Genomic DNA, 20,353 nt, shown 5'->3' with positions numbered 1-20,353 from the left:
GAACTGTTCCAAAGCCTTCATCTTTATACATGAGAAAAGAACGAGGCTCAGAAGACACAGCTAACAAATATCAGTGCCCAGATTTGAATGTCAGTGTTCGAATATCACAGCGGGAAGGCACCTGAAAGACCATGCCATCCCCACGTGGCCAGCGGGGTTTGTTTTCCACCAACTTTTTACTAAGAAAATGTCCTGGCAAACAAAAAGGTAGAAAGAATACCACAGTTATACACCCATCATTTGATTCAACAATTGTCAACATTTGGCATAGTTGCTTTATCTATCATATGCGTATGTATGCGTATGTGTGTGGACAGCTAAAAGCAAGTGGAAAGTCCCATACGTCAATTTTTTTTAATGATTTCCTCGTTACTTGTCCTGTAGAATGTCCTACACTTTTGTTTTCTCGTCATGCCATTTAATTTGTTCTTTTTAAACGGGAAAGCGGTCCACAGGCTTGGTGAGATTCTGGTTAGATATTCCTGGAGAGACTATTTTGTAGGATGATGTGCCAATAGGCTTGAATTCATTGCTGATTCTGACCTACTGATGGGTGCCGCAAGTGCTCTTATTGAGAAAGAGTCAAACACTACATGGAAGCTCCGCAGAAACTGGTGCCAAGATGGACTTATTGGTATTGAGGGGGTGGGAACAACTTTATATTTATGAAGAAGAGGGAGGAAGTGAATATTTTTTCAGTTGAGGTAACTGCAGACTCACATGCCGTTTTAGTCATTTGTGTGTGTCTATATATGTGCATTTAGTTCTGTGCAGTTTTATCAGACATATAGGTTGGTGCGTTCATCATCCCAGTCAAGATGCTGAACAGACCCATCACAGCAAGGGCCCTACATGCTACCCTTGTCATTCCTCCCTAAACCGTGGCAACCATTAAACTTGTCCTTTGTTTCTAAAATTTTGTCACTTCAAAAGTATTATAATAAATGGAACATTATGGTATATAACCTTTGGGGACTATCTTTTTTCATTCAGCATAATTATCTGGAGTTTCATCCAAGTGGCTGCATTTATAGCTTATCCCTTTTATTTCTGAGAAATATTCAATGCTATAGATTTGCCACCGTTTGTTAAACCTTTTGAAGGATATCTGAGCTGCTTCTGGTTTTTGGCTATTACAGATAAAGCTACTCTAAGCATTTGTGTATATGCTTTTATGTGAATATCAGTTTTATTTCTCTGAGACTAATGCCCATGAGTCTAATTTCTGGGTTGTATGGTAATTGCATGCATAGTTTTTTTTTTTTTTAACGTCTTTATTGGGGTATAATTGCTTTACAATGGTGTGTTCGTTTCTGCCTTATAACAAAGTGAATCAGTTATACATATACATATGTTCCCATATCTCTTCCCTCTTGCGTCTCCCTCCCTCCCACCCCTCCAGGCGGTCACAAAGCACCGAGCATGCATAGTTTTTTACAAAGAACTGTCAAACTGTTTTCCAGAAATGCTCTGCTGTTTTAGGTTCCCACTGGCAGTATTGATGAGTCAGTTTCTCTTCATTCCTCCCAGTATTTGATGTTGTCACTGTTTTTATTTTAGCCATTCTGATAGGTGTGTAGTGTTAGCTCCTATCTCTTATTTAGTGGCTGAGAACTTCCAATACTATATTAAATAAAAGTGGTGAGAGTGGACATTGTTGCCTTATTTCCTATCTTAGGGGGACAGCATTCAGTCTTTTACCCTTAAGTATAATGTTAGCTGTAGGTTTTCTGTAGATGCTCGTTACCAAGTTGAAGTAATTCCCCTTTATTCCTAAATTGCTGAGTTTTCGTTAGACTAAAATAATCATAAATGAGTACTGAATTTTGTCAAAGCTTTTTCTGTGTCAGTTGATACAATAGTAGGATTTTTCTTCTTCACCTTGTTGATGTGGTGAATTGTGCTGATTGAATTTTGATTGTTGAACTAGCCTTGTATATTTGGAATAAATCCTGCTTAGTCATTGTGTATAATTCTATATATCATGGGATTCAGTTTGATAAATTTTTTGATGATTTTTGATTCTAAATTCGTGAAAGGTATTAATCTATAGTTTTCCTTTTCTCTACTGTCTTGGTCTGTTTTTTTTTAAATTAATTTATTTATATTTATATGTATTTTGGGGGGCACTGGGTCTTCACTGCTGCGCGGGCTTTCTCTAGTTGCGGCAAGCGGGGGCTAATCTTCGTTGCGGTGCGCGGGCTTCTCATTGTGGTGGCTTCTCTTGACGCGGAGCACAGGCTCTAGGCGCGCGGGCTTCAGTAGTTGCAGCACACGGGCTCAGTAGTTGTGGCTTGCGGGCTCTAGAGTGCAGGCTCAGTAGTTGTGGCGCACATGCTTAGTTGCTCTGCGGCATGTAGACTCTTCCCAGACCACCAGGGAAGTCCTTGATCTGGTTTTGCATCAGGGTAATATTGGCGTCATAAAATGAATCGGGAAATGGTTCCTCCTTTTCTTTTTTCTGGAAGAGATTATGTAAACTTGGTGTTAATTATTCTTTAAATGTTAGGTAAAATTCTCCAGTGGAACCATCTGGACCTGGAGGACTCTTTTTCAGGAGAATTTTAATTACGAATTCAATTACTTTAAAGGTTATGGGGCTATTCAGATTATCTGTTTCATATTGATTGAGTTGTGTTACTTTGTAGTTTTGGAGGAATTGCTCCATTTTTTCTAAGTTGTTGAATTTATGAGAATAAAGTTGTTCATAGTAGTCCTTTATTTCCTTTTTTAAGGCTGTAGGATCTGTAGTGATATCACCATTTCATTCCTGATATTGATGATTTGTGTCTTCTCTTTTTAAAATTTTTGTCAGTCTTGCTAGAGGTTTATAATTTTTATTGATTTTTTTGGAAGAGGCAACGTTTTGCATTGATTTTCTCTTTATTTTCCTACTTTCAAGTTCAAGGATTTCCATTCTTTATTATTACCTTTTTCTGACTGCTTCGGGTTTAGTTCATTCTTCTCTGTTCTAGTTTCTTAAGGCTGAGATTTAGGTTTATGAGTTGAGCTCTTTCCTCATGTCTAATGGCAGCATCTCATGCTATAAGTTAACCCTCTCAGCACTGTTTTCTCTGCATTCCACATAGGTGGATGCGTTGTCTTTTCGTTTTCATTTAATTGTATATACTTTTAAAAATTTCCTTTCAGACTTCCTCTTTGACCCATAGGTTATTTAGAAGTGTGCTGTTTAATTTCCATGCTTTTGAAGATTTTCTAGTTGTCTTTCTGTTTTTGTCTTATTTCAGCAGTGGGAAAATGCCATGCTTCTTCCTTCTGCTGCCATGGTCAGATGAAAAATCCACTGTCACTTGAATTAGTGTCCCTGTATATGTAATGGGTCTCTGGCTGCTTTCAAGATTTTTTCTTTGTCTTTAGTTTACAAATATTTTATAATGATGTGTCTTAATTTGTTTTATTCTGTTTGAAATTCATTTATCTTATTGGATCTGTATGTTTGTATTTTCCACCAAATTTAGGAAGTTTTCAGTCATGGTTCTTCAAGTACTCTTTCAGACCACTCTCTTCTCTCCCTCTGGAGCTCCACTCATACAAATATATGATTTTATGATATTGTCCCCCAGATCCCTGAGTCTCTGTTCAGTTTTTTTCAGTCTATCTTCTATCTGTTGAGATTGGCTAAATTCTATTTATCTGTCCTCAAGTTCACTGACTCTATCCTTTTTCTCCATTCTACTATTGAGACTATCCTGCAAAGTTTTTAAATTTTCTTTTATTATATTTTTCAGTTCCATAATTTCCACTTGGTTCTTTTTTATAACTTCTATTCTTTTGCTGAGACTTTCTATTTTTTCATGATGCACAGCTCACCTTATGTCACTGGAGAGAGTATTGTTAGATCCCAGGGGGAGGAATGAGGCCACCTGGGCTGCCTTCTGTTGCTCAGTTGGATGCCAGGAAACATTGACCCTGGGTCACTTTCTTCCATGGGTAAGGATGTAAGATAACCCAGGGCTATGCTGTTTTCCAGTCCTGGGGTCTTAAACCAGTCTACCTTCTCCTTGCCTCTTTCCAGCAAGGTTGTCTGGTTGTCTTCCGTGCTATTTCCAGGGATTATAGCTATGGTTAGTGTAGAGGAGCAAAGAGAAGCCCATCTGTATCATTTTGTCTGGAAGAGAAGTCAGAAGAGACTGGTTTTTAAGGCTTTTTCTTCCCAGAGCAGTGGTTCTTAATCTGAAGTTATGTTTGGTGCCTTTGTATGCATCTGTCTTTCTCTGTAACCTGGAGTTTTCTTTTGTGTATCAAAGGAAAACACAGTGAAAAGTGTCAGGCCTTGCTCTCAGAGTGGCATCGTTTCCAGACACACCAGCTCTGCCCAGATGATGGGTTTCCATGAAAGGGCTCAGCCTGGCTCTTGGCTACTCCTGCCTCCCCTACTCAGGAAAGCCAGAGCCTCAGCGCTGAGTATTTGTCAGAACCTCATGGTTAGGTAGCCCCTAAAATAGAAGCTCTACAAGGGGAGCATCTCCATGCATTTTGCTCACTGCTGTATCCTCAGAGCCTAGAGCTGTGCCTGGCATCAAGAAGTCATTCCGTAAACATCTGTGTGAGTAACACTTGGACTGGAGCTAAAGCAGCCTGAGAACACCCCACAGCCCCAGAACCTCCTTCTGAGCCCAGGGTAGCTCACTTACAGCCCTGTTTGGGGGAGGGAGATTGTTCGATATGGGGTGAAGGCCTCACGGAGAAGACCCTATTTGGTTTAGACCTTCCTGGGATGCCCTGACAATGTGGGATTCCTTGGAGGAGTCCAGACCTGAGCAAGTACAGAGGAAGGACGAGGTTCAGCATATACCCCATAACGTGACTTACTAGGACAAGCCATGGTGCCAGTTACATCTTTCTGGGACAGATGAGGACATGCATTTATTCCCTACCAACTTCCTCATGCATCCCAAACTTTTCTAGAAATCTCCATCAGCCCACCACGGCAGCCCACCAGGCAAGCAGCACACCATCTCTGTTCAGCTGCACAAGCAGAGAGAAGTGAGGAAACCTTCATAAGAAAAGGCCAGATGCCCCTGTAACTCTGCTACCGTCAGCCATGTGGGTGACTGGGAATCACACAGTTAACTAAAGGCTTCCCCGCAGCTTCATTTCCTCTGCTAAACATGGTAATTGCTTTGCTCATTTTTGCTTTACCTTTGATTTCAATTCATATAAACAAAAACATAATGATATGAGGGGGAGGAGAAGAATATGCATTTTCTAAGCTGTCTGGGGGTTGACGATTGTTTGAATGCGTGCGTACTTTAAACAAGATGGTAGATTACACCATTAGCTTATCTTCAGAGTGATAAAGACTTTAGGAACCAAAAGTCTTCTAATGGTTCATTGAAATGGTTCCCTCTTGCAATGCATTATCGCCGTGCTTTACAAGAAGGAGAAAAGTATGTTCCAGTACAACATCAGATAATGCCACGGACACAGGCTTGCAAGAGAAATAGCTCACTTGGGAAATAGAAGAAGCGAAGGAAACGCACCGAGTGCAAGGTGCTAACTAGAACTCTGGTAAATGAAGTGAGCAATGACCCACGTGGGACCCCCGATTGTCTTCCATGGTCAAAAACACTGAGGAAGAGGGTGAGTAGAGAGGAGCCACAGTTTATGTGTTTTAGTTCATTGAATACCCTCACAGACTTATTAACCTATGCAGCAGGCAAAATTAAACCTTTCTTACATTTCTTGCATGGCAAAGAGACCAGGTGCCTCAATGATACAGTTCAGGGATTATTTGGATGGGGCTTAAAAAACACAGGCAGTGGGCTTCCCTGGTGGCGCAGTGGTTGAGAGTCCGCCTGCCGATGCAGGGGACGCGGGTTCGTGCCCTGGTCCGGGAGGATCCCACATGCCACGGAGTGGCTGGGCCCGTGAGCCATGGCCGCTGAGCCTGCGCGTCCGGAGCCTGTGCTCCGCAACAGGAGAGGCCACAACAGTGAGAGGCCCGCGTACCTCAAAAAAAAAAAAAAACCCGCAGGCAGTGTAGTGCACACCTGTGTTGTGTTTGGAAAGTGCTAGAAGGCCAGGAAGTGCTTGATGTAACTACCCAGACTGATCCTTCACCACCTGGTGATTCCTGCCCTGTGAAACTTTAATGTATGGAGGCTAATTCTGTATTCATATTTTTTTCTCTTTGGAATTTTCAAACGAGAAACATTTGGGAGTTTGGAATCAAGTACACCAGAATTGCAAATCATTTCAAATTGTTTTTTTACTGACTCCAAGTGGCAGATCAAGAAGGTTCTGAGCACTCAGATGGGGGATCAAACAGAAAGAACAAAAAACTTCCTGGCGTGTGTTCTGAACCATACGACAACCCATTCCGTCTTTGTATTCCTTCCTATCTCAGGCACTATCCCAGACACAGGTTCACATGCAGAAATCTGAGACGCATCCTTGACCTCAGCCTTCTCCCCTTCCTCTCACTAATTCCCAGGCAGTCACAGAACCCTGTTGATTTCACGTCCTAGTAACTTGGCAGTCTGTCCAGGTCACCTTATCTCCACCACCACCTTGCTCCTCCAGTCACCTTCATCTCTGCAGGAAATAGCCTTGGGACTGGCCTCTGCTGCTTTCACTCTTACCACCCTCTAATCCATTCTCAGCCCAACGGGCAAAGGAAATGTTTTAAGAGACAAACCTTATTCTACCGATCCTTTCCTTCAAACTCTCAACGGCCGCCTCCTGCTGTGTCTCAGGATGACCTACCAGCCTCCGCGTGGCTTTGTCTCAGCCCTGCTCCACATCAGTGCGTGTAAGTTGGGGCTCATTCTTGGTGCTGCTGCAGCCCCCTTTTGTGACCTGTGCCCCCTTGGAATTAGTTGTGCAGCAACGCCAAGGGTGCGTACATTTAACAAGAGAAGAAAGCACAATTGTAGGAGTGAGTACCACTCTCCACCCAAGCTGTAAGCCTCCCGCTGACTGGCCTTCTTAAGTTCCCTGAATATACTATGCCTTTTACCACCTGAGGACATCTGCACAGACTCCGCTGTTGATATGGGATGCTAACCTTGGCCCTTTCAGATCTCCTCTCAAATCTCTGCCCCAGAGCAGATCAGGGGCCCTTGCTTTCCATTCCTTAGAATCCCGTTCTTCTTTCCTGAACAACTATCACACTTGTGCTTAAAAAATTACATGGGGCATTATTCATGTGATAAACTGTCTCACAGCCGTTTCTACCATTAGAGCAGAAGCCCCGTGAGCACAGGACTTCCATCTGTCACGCTCATAACACTGTGGCTTGCTCGGGGCAGGAACTCAGGGTCTGTCACATGAATAAATTACCTGGGAGAAATACCTGCTTCCCGGTTTACAAGGAAACCTCAGGGGAGCAAAATCTTGAAGGTTTGCTAGTGAGAAAGCGATGATAAATGGACATTAATTGTATGCTGCCTTTTTTCTAATTAGAGGCATGTAAAAGGTTATCATTAGTGTTTGGTAGGAGCCCTGTTATATCTTGGTGAGCACAGGCATACTGACACAGGCTTTAAGGGCCTCTGAAAGGCTCCCATCCTTGACTTTTCTCTGTTTTGTTTGCTCATCTGTGTCCTCTACATGTCCATGCGGAGACTCCTTATGGCAGTGGTTTCAGCCCTGGCTTCACCGCTGCGGAGTTTTTCCAAAATACTGATGGCCTTGCCGCATGCCCAGAGACTCTGATATAATCATCTGGGGGCAGGTCCCAGGTAGCCTGAGTTAAGAAGCACAGACTGAGTTCCATTCCATACTTAACTTCCATAAGTTATTCCATAACTTCAGCAAAATGCCCTATGCAGGTACATTGGAAGTTCTTTCATTTTTAAATAAATGTTCCTTAAGATTTGATGGACACAATTTTACCCTAAGCCATTGGACCAGTGTGCTTTGTTATGAAGTGTATCACCACAGAGTTAAGTGTGCTCTCTCTTCATTGTCTAAAATAACCAAGAATGGATATGGGTTTAGGGCAGTGGAGTCAGTCACTCTTGAGCTGATTTGGGCTGAGTTTCCTGAAATACCTGCCCTACAGCCCAAGCTCAGGACCCTCCCCAGCCCTGCCCCCGGTGACCCTGCCAGCCGCTATATCCAAATTCTCCAGCACCTGCTGTCACCATCCACAGCCCTCCCCAGCTCAGGAACAAGGCTCTTCACTCACTTTTCTTCTTCTCTACCTCTTCCTTTCCTTCTATCTCTCTTCTTTTCCTCCTTTTCCCATTTTCTACTTCCATTCTGTTTTAGTCAAGCCTGGGCCTTTGAAAGACCTGTTCTTTTCCTGTAACAGCTGAAAAATATCTGCAGATGCCATCAAGCCAGACACACACCCAGAAGCAGCTAACAGGGAAGAGAGAAAAAAGCTGGCACGATATTCTAGAGGACATCCAGTCCTCCAAACGTAATGAAGAGTTTCCTTCTCACCCGGGACTATACGCATTGCTCCTGAACCCTGAGCACCCCTTGCTTTTAGAAAAGGGTGGCCCATGTGCTCTGTGATCTTTCTGAGCGACCCTCGGCCTGTGAAAGCATCTAGTATGGGGCACTCATATGAGGGTCGTGAACAATGCAATGTCAGCCTAGTCCTTGCTTTGAGAATAAAAATTAAAATGCAAATGGGATTTTATAAGTAATTTTCATAAAGGTAATTGTCAGTAATGGAAAAAATACAATTACAAGAACTATCATAGAGGAAAATGTGGTTGATAAGGGTGCAGGTCACACGGTCATGAGAAGCAAAGTTGAACTTGCTTCATCTTGGCTCTCATGGATATGTTGGCAGGTGCATTGCTCTTCTGTAGCAATGTTCTCTTTAATATAGGTTAATAAAGGGATTCGTTTTTATTAAAAACCTTCAATATGATAGTTTAGAAAACTACCACTGAAGAGATGCTACACAGCAGCAGATGAGCTGCTCTGAGCCAACAAAGCACACATTTGCCTTTGGCAGCAGTGGGCCACACGGGTGTAATTTTCCATATCCGTTCCATATGGTACTTTTTCACTCTCTCTGGGATAGCACTTTTTCTTAGGTAGTTCAGACCCCAAACGGTATGCCTTTTGCAAAACCTCAATGTAATAAGCAGGAGGAAAAAATGAATACTGACCAAAGAAGTATGTCTTATAGCTAAAAAGTCAAGGCAAATATTGGAACCAAGGAAAAAATGAGAGCCGGTTCCTTCAACAAGGGGAAGCGTGTCTCAGGTCCTATTGGCTATTCATTCATTTATGGAGCACCCACGTCTATGGCCCGATGCTCAATTCTAGAACAGCTGAGATAGAAGGTCAGCTTGCACATACTCCAGTCTGTACTGCAAGATGCCAGAACTGGGGGCAGGGGGTTGAGCAGATCGCTCTGGGGTCATAGAGGAGACAGAGGTGATCCGGCAGAGCTAGGCAGCTCCATTTCCTGGAGATGGAGTCTAATCCTACTGCAATGTGCCGAGCACCGTGCCCCATCTGGTCCCACTGAATTAAAGAGAGATCAATCTTGCACTGTATTCGGGATGGTCCACTTGTGGCCATAGTGGTTAAGGGTGGGAGCTCTGGAGCCAGACAGTAGGGTATGAATGTTGCATCTGAACTTACCAGCTTGACTTGGCCAAGTTTGTTACTGTTTATTAATTTCTTTGTGACTCAAGTTCCTTGTCTGTATCATCACAATGAGAGTGCCAAATTTATAGGATTTTGGTGACAGAATTAACTTTGAAAAGATGTGCAAAATATCACTCATTTGTTTAGCAAAGGGTAACTGAATTCTGTGTGCCTTGCAGTGTGCCAGATGCAGGGGCAACAGAAGTGAGGGCAGCACAGCTTTGGTTTCCAAGCTTTTACCATTCAGGGAGAGACCAAGAAGAAAACCAAGCCGTAGATCTCGCGTGAGAAATGCAGTGGTGAACAGGATGCCAAGCAAGGCAGATAGGTAGCTCAGGGAGCTTTGTGTAGGGTGGGAATTGGCAGTACATGCCGACATCAAACTTCACTGGCCAAGTCACAGAGGAGCTAAGACCTCTCTCCCTGCTGAGTCCAAGGCAGAGCCCTCTCCTCTCGGCAGGGCTCTGCTCTGCTCTCTTTTCTCTCTCCTCCCACCAGCCCAGTGATGCAATTAGAAGGGCCCTGAGCTCCCCTCTGGTTGGGGAGGAGAGTTCTTCCCCCTCTGCAAGGGGCACAGTGGAGCCAGGATGAGACGTGGGTATGAGGGGGAGGGTGCTAATAAGGGGAGTCCGCTGGACGCTCCAAGGAGAGAAGAGCAGGTGCAGCCCAGTTCACCACTGGAGCGAACAGAGAGATCTGGGGCAAACCACCACCTGGCACTATCCCTGCAAACACCTCTCAGGAATCTGGGGTTTTCGGAGTTGGGTAACTGAAGGTTAGAAATTCTATCGCTTTCCGCTGGAAAGCCAACTAACACATTTTCATGACTCTTTGAATCCGCCATTCTTCAGATGCTAAGCATTAAAAGCCCTCCAGGAAACGGCAGTGAGTTCAGCATCCATTCATACCGTACTGTCTGGGTATGAATGAGGAAACAGCAGCTGTTTTCGCTCAGGAGTGTTCACACCCAAGTCTTCTTCAAATGCCCTTCAAAGCCATCAGTTAGATTCTGGTAGCTTTATCCCAACCTGCTGGTACAACCTTGGCTTTCGCCTCCAGCCTTAAAAGGTGGAACATACTGCCAGACTGTCTCCCGTGTATACGTTTTTGTCTGAAACACAATTCTCAACCCCAGGGGAACGTTCATCTGAGTGATGCTCAAAACAAATCCTCCCGTGTTGTAATTCACGGAGGCACGCGGCGCCTGGAGAGCTGGCCGCCCAACGATACCAGATGGTGGGTGCAGAATTGATGAGGGACCCTCCTGAGAGATGCTGGAGGATACAGGCATGGGTGGGAGTTCCCAGCCTGCGGGCCAGGCCTATGATTCGGGACATGCATATTCACGAAGGCCCCAAAAGAGACCAGCCAGCCAGCTGTGAACACATTGTATGTACGGAAAATGGCCCCCAGAGCACAAAGAGAGCGGGGCAGCGGGCCAGAGGGCCCTCCATTCATTTGTGGGCTTTAACACAGGTCTATTATCTTTAACAGCTTCACGCCTCCATCCAGTTTTAGTTCCAGCACAATTTGCAGACCCCTTTCCCTCTAAACAGAATGACGGGCTTCTCAACGTGTGGAATAGAACTCATGCTGCTGTAGTGGCTAGAATGAAAAACGCCAACACCATCAACAAGCCGGAGAGGAAATGTTTTCTACTGTTTACCCGCTAGGCCTAACTTATTCTTCTCAGTGCACTTGAAAGGTGTATGTTTCTATCCACAATACCTTTAAGAGAAGGCCAGTATCTTCAGCGCCTCTATCCTGCCTGTGATGTGTGCGCTGAGCTGACAGAACGGACACCTGGTTACAAAGCAGAACAAAGCAAAACCCAGGACCTACGAAGTGTCTTCCCATCCCCAAAACTGCCAACCTGAAAATATGCTACCCCAGAGTTTAAAAAGTATTGAAACTATTAAAAAAGAGAGATTATTCAGAAACAAAATTTCTATTTGCTTTCCACAATACGATATTGAAATTCATCCAATTAGAAATGTACCCAGCACTTCCAGAAAATTAGGAGAGTTCCTATTCTTTATTCCTCCCTCCCTCCCTCTCTCTTTCTTTCTTTCTTTCTTTCCTTCTCCCTTTCTTCCTTCCTTCCTTTCTTTCTCTCTTTCTTTCTTCCCCCTTCCCCCCTTCCTTCCCCCTTCCTCCCTCCCTTCCTTCCTACCTTCCTTCCTTCCTTCCTTCCTTCCTCCCTCCCTTCCTTCCTTCCTCCCTCCCTTCCTTCCTTCCTCCCTCCCTTCCTTCCTTCCTTCCTTCCTTCCTTCCTTGTATTCCTCACTGATCCTATCCGAGGGGCTGTACCTCTCTTTTCAGACAGCATCCATCTGTGCCCTGACCCTGGCCTCTGACCCCTTAAAGAGTCAGAGTCCCTTTATCCACCACACTTGGTGTGCCTGCTGGGTGAGTTCCCTCCAGGGAAAGGCATGCCATCCCAGGATGCTTGGATATCTGATCCCCTAAAGGCTCTACTCTGTGTTTGGGGCAAAAGAGAAAAAAATCTGCTTTTGCTGCAGTCTCTTTTTCAAACAGAGTAAAGCAGAAGTTTGACACGTTTTAGAATGTGACGTTTGATGCTGAGAGACAACCAAAGCCTTACATTGTAAAATAAACTCTAGATAATTTATACGTGTTACCTAGGTTTTTACTGCATATTTACAAATAGACTCCTACTCTGAAGAAAACTGGCTTAACAATTTCAGTGAGGAATACAAGCGGGTGGGCTGGGGCTTCTCCACGCCTGCTGGACCCTCTTTCCCACTCTGAGCTGTCAGCTTGGGTCAGGGACCCACAGCCAGACCCAGAGCTGCTTCCAGCAGTTGCTGGGACACCACTCAAGCTTCCCTTCAGGGTATAAAGTCTCACCATACATTCATCCTTGAGAATTTCCGGGCTTTAATCCAACTTGAGACTCACATTTCCGTCTGTGAGTGATAGACTTCTGTTTTGTTATTATTTGATCTCCTAAGGAGGAGAAGAATCTCTCATCAGCCAGAAAAGATGACTTTTCCTAGTCCACTTGGACATAAGCGATATTTCCTGGTTCAGAGCTGATGCCCTTCTCTCCACCTGGATAGATCCTGGTCATTCACTAAGATCGCGCGTAGCCATTGCTGTCTGCCCTTCCCCCTCCCCACACGTGAGGTGCCTCGCCTTTGCATTGCCATGGCAACCAACATACTTACTTATGACAGACAGCACTTACTACACTTTATGGAATTACTTTACTCAGGTATCCCCTTCATTAGCCACTTAATTTTTCAGGGGTAGCCATCTTGCTCATTTATATTGACGATGTTGAAATTTATCCAATTTCTGTGATCCTGGGAAACAGCAGAGGTTAAGCAATCTCCCCACCCTTTGTGCTCCAGGAAAAAAGCACTGACTGCAAAGAAGCACCCTGCCCGCATGGCTTAGATCAGACTCACACAGACGCTCCCTCCTTTGTTGACCTGTGACAGGCACAGACTCCCCAGCTCCCCATTCATTGCCTCATAAATGATTAGCTGAACTGCCGGTCCCCACTGATCAAAGGAGCAGAATGCTTGTTAACCAAATTTGGTTAAGATTCTCTCCTTTCCCTGGACCCTGAAGGTTGGTTCATCCTCACCTGGTCTCAGGATAATACATTCTCTGATTTCCTCTCCATCTGGCCATCCTTTCATCCCATTTCCCACATCCAGATCTTTCTAGCCTTGTTTATTCCTCCCCAGAAAACTCTGTCTGCTTAACCCGTGAGATACTCACAGATCTTATGTTCAGAGTGGTCTCCCTATTGCTTTTTTTTTTTTATTAAACTGTGGTTTTATTTTTTTTTAACTTTTTATTTTGTATTGGAGTATAGTTGGTTAACAATGTTGTGATAGTTTCGGTGCAGAGTGGTCTCCCTTCCCCTGCTACAATAGGGGGACCCAAGGGAACTTAGGATGTTTCTACACTGCGCGTCATCTGTGTGCAGAAGCTCCTTCTGCAGGTTCTTGCCGTCCGTCCCAGTTCCTCTTGCTACCTTCTCCCATGGCTTCCACATGCTGGGCAGGGTGGCTGCATGGTGTACATTGTGATCTGTTGGGGTTTTTTTTTTCTGTTTAAAAAAATTTTTTTAACTAAAAAGCAACTCATTCAGTTACCTTGCAGTGGGTTGTGTCTAAATCTTTTTTTAGACTGGCTTCAGCATTGTGCAGTTTAAAACAAGTAACTTAAATAACTTAAACTTATTTAAATCCTGAATTGTAAAACAAAATTATTTCCTCCCTTTGCAATAATCTTTTCTGAGTGAAGTCTCTCTTTACTAAGTCCAGATTTGTTTTTTATTTGACCATATATTTATTCTCACACAGTAAGCACTTGGTAAACTTTTTAAGCTGTTGTTGCTTTTGCTAGTTTTGAAACTTAAGGTTTCTGATGAATAATTAATCCTAAGGTTTCCTTTCTGTTTTATTTTTCTTGCAAGCTCCAGTTAGTCAAGTACTGTTAAGTCAGTACCTTTGGGATCTTCACAGGACTCTGTCAAGTATCACAACTAGATGACTGGGCTTTAACTTCTAAAGGAGTTTTCCGATTATAATTACTTCCTACTATGATGCTTTACCTATTTGTCACTGGATATGCACCTTATTAAACTTTCAAACTTTGCCATATCTTTCTTCTTGCCCTAATTCAAAGGGTATTTCAAAACTTTTTTGCTTCCTAAGCAGTGTAATAAAAAACATAATCAGTAAATGCATATAAAAATGCATGGACTGGGAGCTTCCCTGGTGGCGCAGTGATTGAGAGTCCACCTGCCGATGCAGGGGACACGGGTTCGTGCCCCGGTCCGGGAGGATCCCACATGCCGCGGAGCGGCTGGGCCCGTGAGCCATGGCCGCTGAGCCTGCGCGTCCGGAGCCTGTGCTCCGCAACGGGAGAGGCTGCAACAGTGAGCGGCCCGCGTACCACAAAAAAAAAAAAAAAAAAAATGCATGGACTAAAAAACTCTTAGGTATTTTAAATGTTAACATTGTAATATCCTTGCAGGAAAGTATAAAGAAAATATATGAACAAAATGAAAGAAACCTCTTACAGCTTCCAGTTAAACATGGCAGATTGAGCATATGATTTTATTTCCTCTCCACTTAAGACCTTATTTACATAAGAGTAAAAGAATTTTTTAACAATGAGTAAACCTTGGGAACAAAGAGAACATATGGAGAGATGATGGCAGATGAGAGATATTATCAAATTTTGGAAGCTGGGAAGCAGATGGACAAGTGGCTGCTGACGTAACAGACCAGAGGAAGGAAGCCAGCGAGAAGCAAGTCGATTTTGCACCATGAGCTCCTGGAAATGCTCAGGAGATAGTCTCCTCTGAAGGATGGGGCAGGTGGCTCAAACCAGGGGAGTTCGTGGAACGTGTTTAAAGGAGCAGTTAGATACTAGATCCCACTCAGGAAAAGGACAGTTTACCCTCCGGAAGTTGGAACAGAGAGGCTCCCGGATGCTATGTGCAGCTGGGGCTGGGCCACGGGCCAAGCAGGGGGTTCACTGAAAGTCTGTTTCTGAAACTGCAGAAGCACTTGTCCTCCGTCCCCACACTCAGCTCCCAGAGAGCTGGCACCGCCCGCACCCCTGATCAGGAGATTGGGAGGACTTCTCTCTGGGGATGCTGAACCGGGCAGGAAAAAAGACCTACAGATACTGACAATTGGGAGGCCTCCATGGAAAAAGCCAGCTGACTACCTTGTCATGCCACCGCGGAGCTCACGGGGCCCTCCCATGCAGGCTGAACTTCCCAACAGGTGTTCAGTGCCTCCACTCTTAAAAATGACTTAGCCAAGGATCAAGGACAAGTGAGGAAACAAATTAACTTAGAGAAGGTGAGCATATGCAAGAAGGAGGATAATTAATATTATCGGAGAGATGAAAATATTGCATCTGTGGGGGAAAAGAGTAAGATATTGTTAACAACACAACCAAGAGTACTCTTAGCAAGGAAAGGTGTGATATCATGTGTGAAAAATGCAGAGAAGGGTAAGAAAGTCACATCAATAAAGTCTTAAAAAGATAAAACAACAAAAAACAAATTTAGAAAGTGGAAGAAAAGAGTAAAAAAGTTAGAAGTTAACTCCTGTAAATCAACCATTCACATAACAGGAGTTACAAAAATAAAAATTAGAGAAAAAGGAGAAGGGGATTTAACAATTAAAAGTGATAATAAAATAAGAAAGTTTCCCTGGACTTAAGCACATGGATTTTCATATTGAAGGGCTCATGGAATGTTCAACTGAGTAAATGAAAAAGACCCAGCCCCTTCCTTTACCATGAGGGGTTTTGCACACACGTGTGGATGCTACACACCTGCGCCTCCATCAGCCCTTGGCCTTGGAGTGTGCACACAGTGAGAACATCTGCCTTTGCAAGGAGGACCTGAAAGGGCACGTGGGACCATCTGGGCAGGGAATTCTGGAGTCCAGGGGTTCAGAAGCCACATTTAGGAGGGCAGAGGGGCACAGCGTCCAGGTGGACATGTCCCTGTCCCCTTGGCTCCCTTGGCCAGGGGATCCCATGACATAGAGGGGCAAGGATGGAGGAAAGCCAGAGTCTAAGGCTCATGGCCAAGGGCAAAGGGCAGTGCTGGATGCACAGAACATCAAGTAATCTCTTATAAAAGCAATTACTAACCTAAGGGATAACAAAATGTTGTATAAGGAAGGAAATGTCATCATAGTTTTTAAAAACATTTTTTAAATGTTTTTTAATGTTTTTAAATGTTTAATGTTTTTAAAAAACATTAAAATATAATCATTTTTTAAGTGGTCAGCTATGAATATGATTTATATAGTTATAAAAATATAAACACTAAGTACTGATTTAGTCCCAAATTGTGTTTTCACGATTTTAAGAAGTTGGGAAGAGGGGAAAATGATGTGCAAGTTGGGGTTAAACTCTCTTAGCAGAATCACTAAATTCTCTTAGCAGAATCACTAAATAGTAACTTAAACCAAAATGATAAACAAATAGCAATTTATGCATGTCACTTCAAAATTTGCAAGTAAATACTAGAAGATACAGTCAAAATGATTGAAAACATTTGCCTCTGTACAAGGGAGTTAGAGATAGAGATAATGAGAGGTAAGGAGATGCTGTCTACTGTTCAAAAGCTATTATAATTTGGCTTTTGATAAAATCACAATTAAATTGAAAAAGAAGATTACATTATTACTTTCATAAAATCAAAATTAAATTAAAAAAGAAGATAATTAGAAGGAAATACTGGGGGAAAATGAATGAGAAAAAATGAAGAGAAAATATAGAAACATCAAAAGGGAGGAACCCAAAATTTTTTAGAATAGAAAAAAATAAAAGGAAAAGAATGTACAGGTCCAACTTGCAGACATAATATTGAAAATTCCATTTTAGACACAGTGCACTATTCTGCAAAGATTTCATGGATTTGTCATTCACTTATTTTATTGCCTTAACTTATTCCTCATAATATGCCTCTGAGTTAGCAAATGTTCATGGTAAATAGAGTGTAGGGTGAGGAGGGAGGGGAGTTAATAACCAACAACAAATCTTTGTTACCTGAAGACTTACCTCCCGCTGAGAGACAACCACATAAGTGGGAAAACATGAAAACACAAATGATAGACCCATAGAAATCCATCTAAGTGAGATTAGAAATGAACTCGCACGCTGGAGGACTTCTGAGGCTTCAGGGAATCTGCAGTCTGAAAGATGCTTTATGGAAGTAAGGGATTTGTCTGATGAATGAAGGAAGAAAAGACAGTTCTTGCATGGAGATAAAGAAGGCGATTTTTAGAAAAGAGTAAGATTGGCCAGGACAAGCTTGAAGGTGATAACAGGCAACTTATGTTGAAGGGACAGGACAGCCTGCCCACCTGACCCGGCTCTAACTTGCCCACGATAACCCTGACCAACCTGTGTGTTCAAGTCAACCCTCACCTTCCAATTCAAGCCCCATCTCCACATAAGCCACAAATGGGCCCTATTAGGAAAGACAACAATAATTTCTCTCCTCCTCACTGCTAGCTGAGGTCCTGTACCCTCATTTGGGGCACTTTTAAGATTTTCTGCCAGGTGTCCCGATCCAACTATTCCCTGGATTAGAAGGCCACCCAGAAAGAGCGTGGCCTTTGACACTGAATTTGAGTTAGAATTCCTGCTTCATCTACTTACTACGGCAGTGGTACTGGGCAAGTTCACAGAACTCCCGGAGCCTGTTTGCCCACCTGCAAACTGGGCGTAATGAATGTGTAATTAGAAATGTCTTTGGAAGAATGGAGATAATGTATGTAAAGTACCTGTCAAAGAGCAGGTGTGCAAAACATGGTGGCTGCTGTTATTATTACCGAGATTATGGTTATTTACGTAAGTATTCTTTTCTCAGTTAAACAACACGTATCTTGAGAACAGCGACTTGTCTTTTTCCCTTCTTAGAATCATAGTGCCAGGCACATGGTGGATATTACTGCATCTGTGTAGATTAAGATAGGGTTGGCACCGTGTGTGTTTAGAGGAGAATCCTATACTACTAATAAAAGATGATGGCTGGGGGGAGGCCACTGAATCTAATCCTGACCCAGGAGCAGGGAAGGACACTTAGGTGGAGGTGATCTGACTATGTTGTGACACCCCTTTAATATGAGGAAGAGAAAAAAATGGGCAGAAGACCTAAATAGACATTTCTCCAGAAAAGGCATACAGATGGCCAAGAGGGACATGAAAAGATGCTCAACTTCACTAATTACTAGAGAAACGCAAATCAAAGCTAAAATGAGGTATCACCTCACACCTGTCAGAATGACCATCATCAAAAATTTACAAACAATAAATGCTGGAGAGGGAGTGGAAAAAAGGGAACCTTCCTACACTGTTGGTGGGAATGTAAATTGGTGCAGCCTCTATGGAGAAGAGTATGGAGGTTCCTTCAAAAACTAAAAATAGAGCTACCACGTGATCCTGCAATCCCACTCCTGGGCATATATCCAGAGAAAAACATGGTTTGAAAGGATACATGCACCCCAGTGTTCATTGCAGCACTGTTTACAACAGCCAAGACATGGAAGCAACCTAAATGTCCATCAACAGATGAATGGATAAAGAAGATGTGGTACATATATACAACGGAATATTACTCAGCCATTAAAAAAATAAAATAATGCCATTTGCAGCAACATGGGTGGACCAGGAGATTATCATCCTAAGTGAAGGCAGTCAGACAGAGAAAGGCAAATATCATATGATATCACTTACATGCGAAATCTAAAAAACATTATACAAATGAACTTATTTACAAAACAGAAAGAGACCCACAGACTTAGAGAATGAACTTATGGTTACCAGGAGGGAAGCCGGGGGGAGATAGACTGGGAGTTTGGGATTGACATGTACACACTGCTATATTTAAAATAGATAACCAACAAAGAACCACTGTACAGCACAGGGAACTCTGCTCAATATTCTGTAATACCTAAAGGGGAAAAGGGTTTGAAAAAGAATAGATACATGTACATGTACAACTGCATCACTTTGCTGTACACCTGAAACTAACACAACATTGTTAATCAACTATGTTCCTGTATAAAATAAATTTTTTTAAAAAATGAGGAAGAGAAAAATGCCTTCACAAGTATCTGAAAAATGTTTCTTTCCAGTGTGCACACAGGAATAAAATCATACAGAAAAGTTGAAACTTTTTAAGTCATAGTTGGAATTGGAACTACAAGTTCGATGTGCTTTAATTCAGTTTAAATCTTGAGGAACAACTAAATGCAATGCTCTGAGAAAGTAGGTAATACAGAGTCCCAACTTCAAAGAGATAAAATATTTATATTACAAATAATTCTAAAAGTGATTGGAAATTTTCTGTTCTATCCATTAATAAGCAGAAACGTAAAACGAGGCTCAGATATTAGACAGTAGAGCATTGTCATGACAACAGAAACACTGTGCTCTTAGTACATACATGTTTATGCTCAACTTTTACCATATTTTAAATTGCCGGGATTTAAAGTTCCTTTGATTATTTCAAGATGAAATTTATTGCAATATATAGAAACAATGCTTCTTCGTCCTGCCCCACCCCCCTTTTTTTAACTAAAGAGAAAAAATTGGATTTCTTCCTTGAAGGGCTCTCTTTGAATTTCTCATGCTCTCTCCATCTAATAGTTTCCTCTACACAGACATATATGGTGGCATATATTCATGTGTGTGAATTGTTCTTGCCTCCGGAACAAAGAGATCTCCTTTAGCTCACTTTTTTATGATAGCCTGACTATCGTATTCATGAGAGTTGTCAAATCGAAAATCCAAAAATCCGTTAACTGAACTGAACATGCTCTTAGGGATTTCAAGTATTAAAAGATAAAAATCGGCATTTTTATGGCCACATTTATTATGTGGAGTGCAATCCTTCTAAATCATCGGGGGGGGAAAAATGCCTTTGAAAGTATCTGAATGCCAAGTCTATTTTAAAAAGAACATCAGATTTGGAATTACTAATCTAAATTCTTCTTCCTCCTTCACTTCAACAAATATCTATTATTGCGCTTATTTATGTTAGATGATATGCTTGTTGCTGCAAAGAATATAAAAATTAACAGGACCTGGCTTCTGTGATACATTATTCAATGGTCACAAAGACCTCCCATCTCAGGAGACAGCTCCATTTGTAACGTGACTGGGCTGCACCCCTCAACCAGAAATGAGAGTCTCTTTCTGTACCTCTTCAAACCAGGCTGGTCACATGACTTGCTTTGACAAA

The 20,353-nt window shown here is 42.7% G+C and overlaps 1 protein-coding gene across 16 annotated transcripts in view; it reads left to right on the top strand.

Annotated features, from left to right (window-relative positions):
- Window positions 1-20,353, top strand: part of ASPH (aspartate beta-hydroxylase) — a 418,870-nt gene that overhangs the window by 302,962 nt on the left and 95,555 nt on the right. The window lies entirely within an intron of this gene.

The sequence above is a fragment of the Tursiops truncatus genome, chromosome 17 (assembly GCF_011762595.2).
Source record: "Tursiops truncatus isolate mTurTru1 chromosome 17, mTurTru1.mat.Y, whole genome shotgun sequence".
Taxonomy (NCBI): Eukaryota; Metazoa; Chordata; class Mammalia; order Artiodactyla; family Delphinidae; genus Tursiops; species Tursiops truncatus.
Note: the sequence above shows the minus strand (reverse complement) of the source record. Positions and strands in the feature narration are given on the sequence as shown.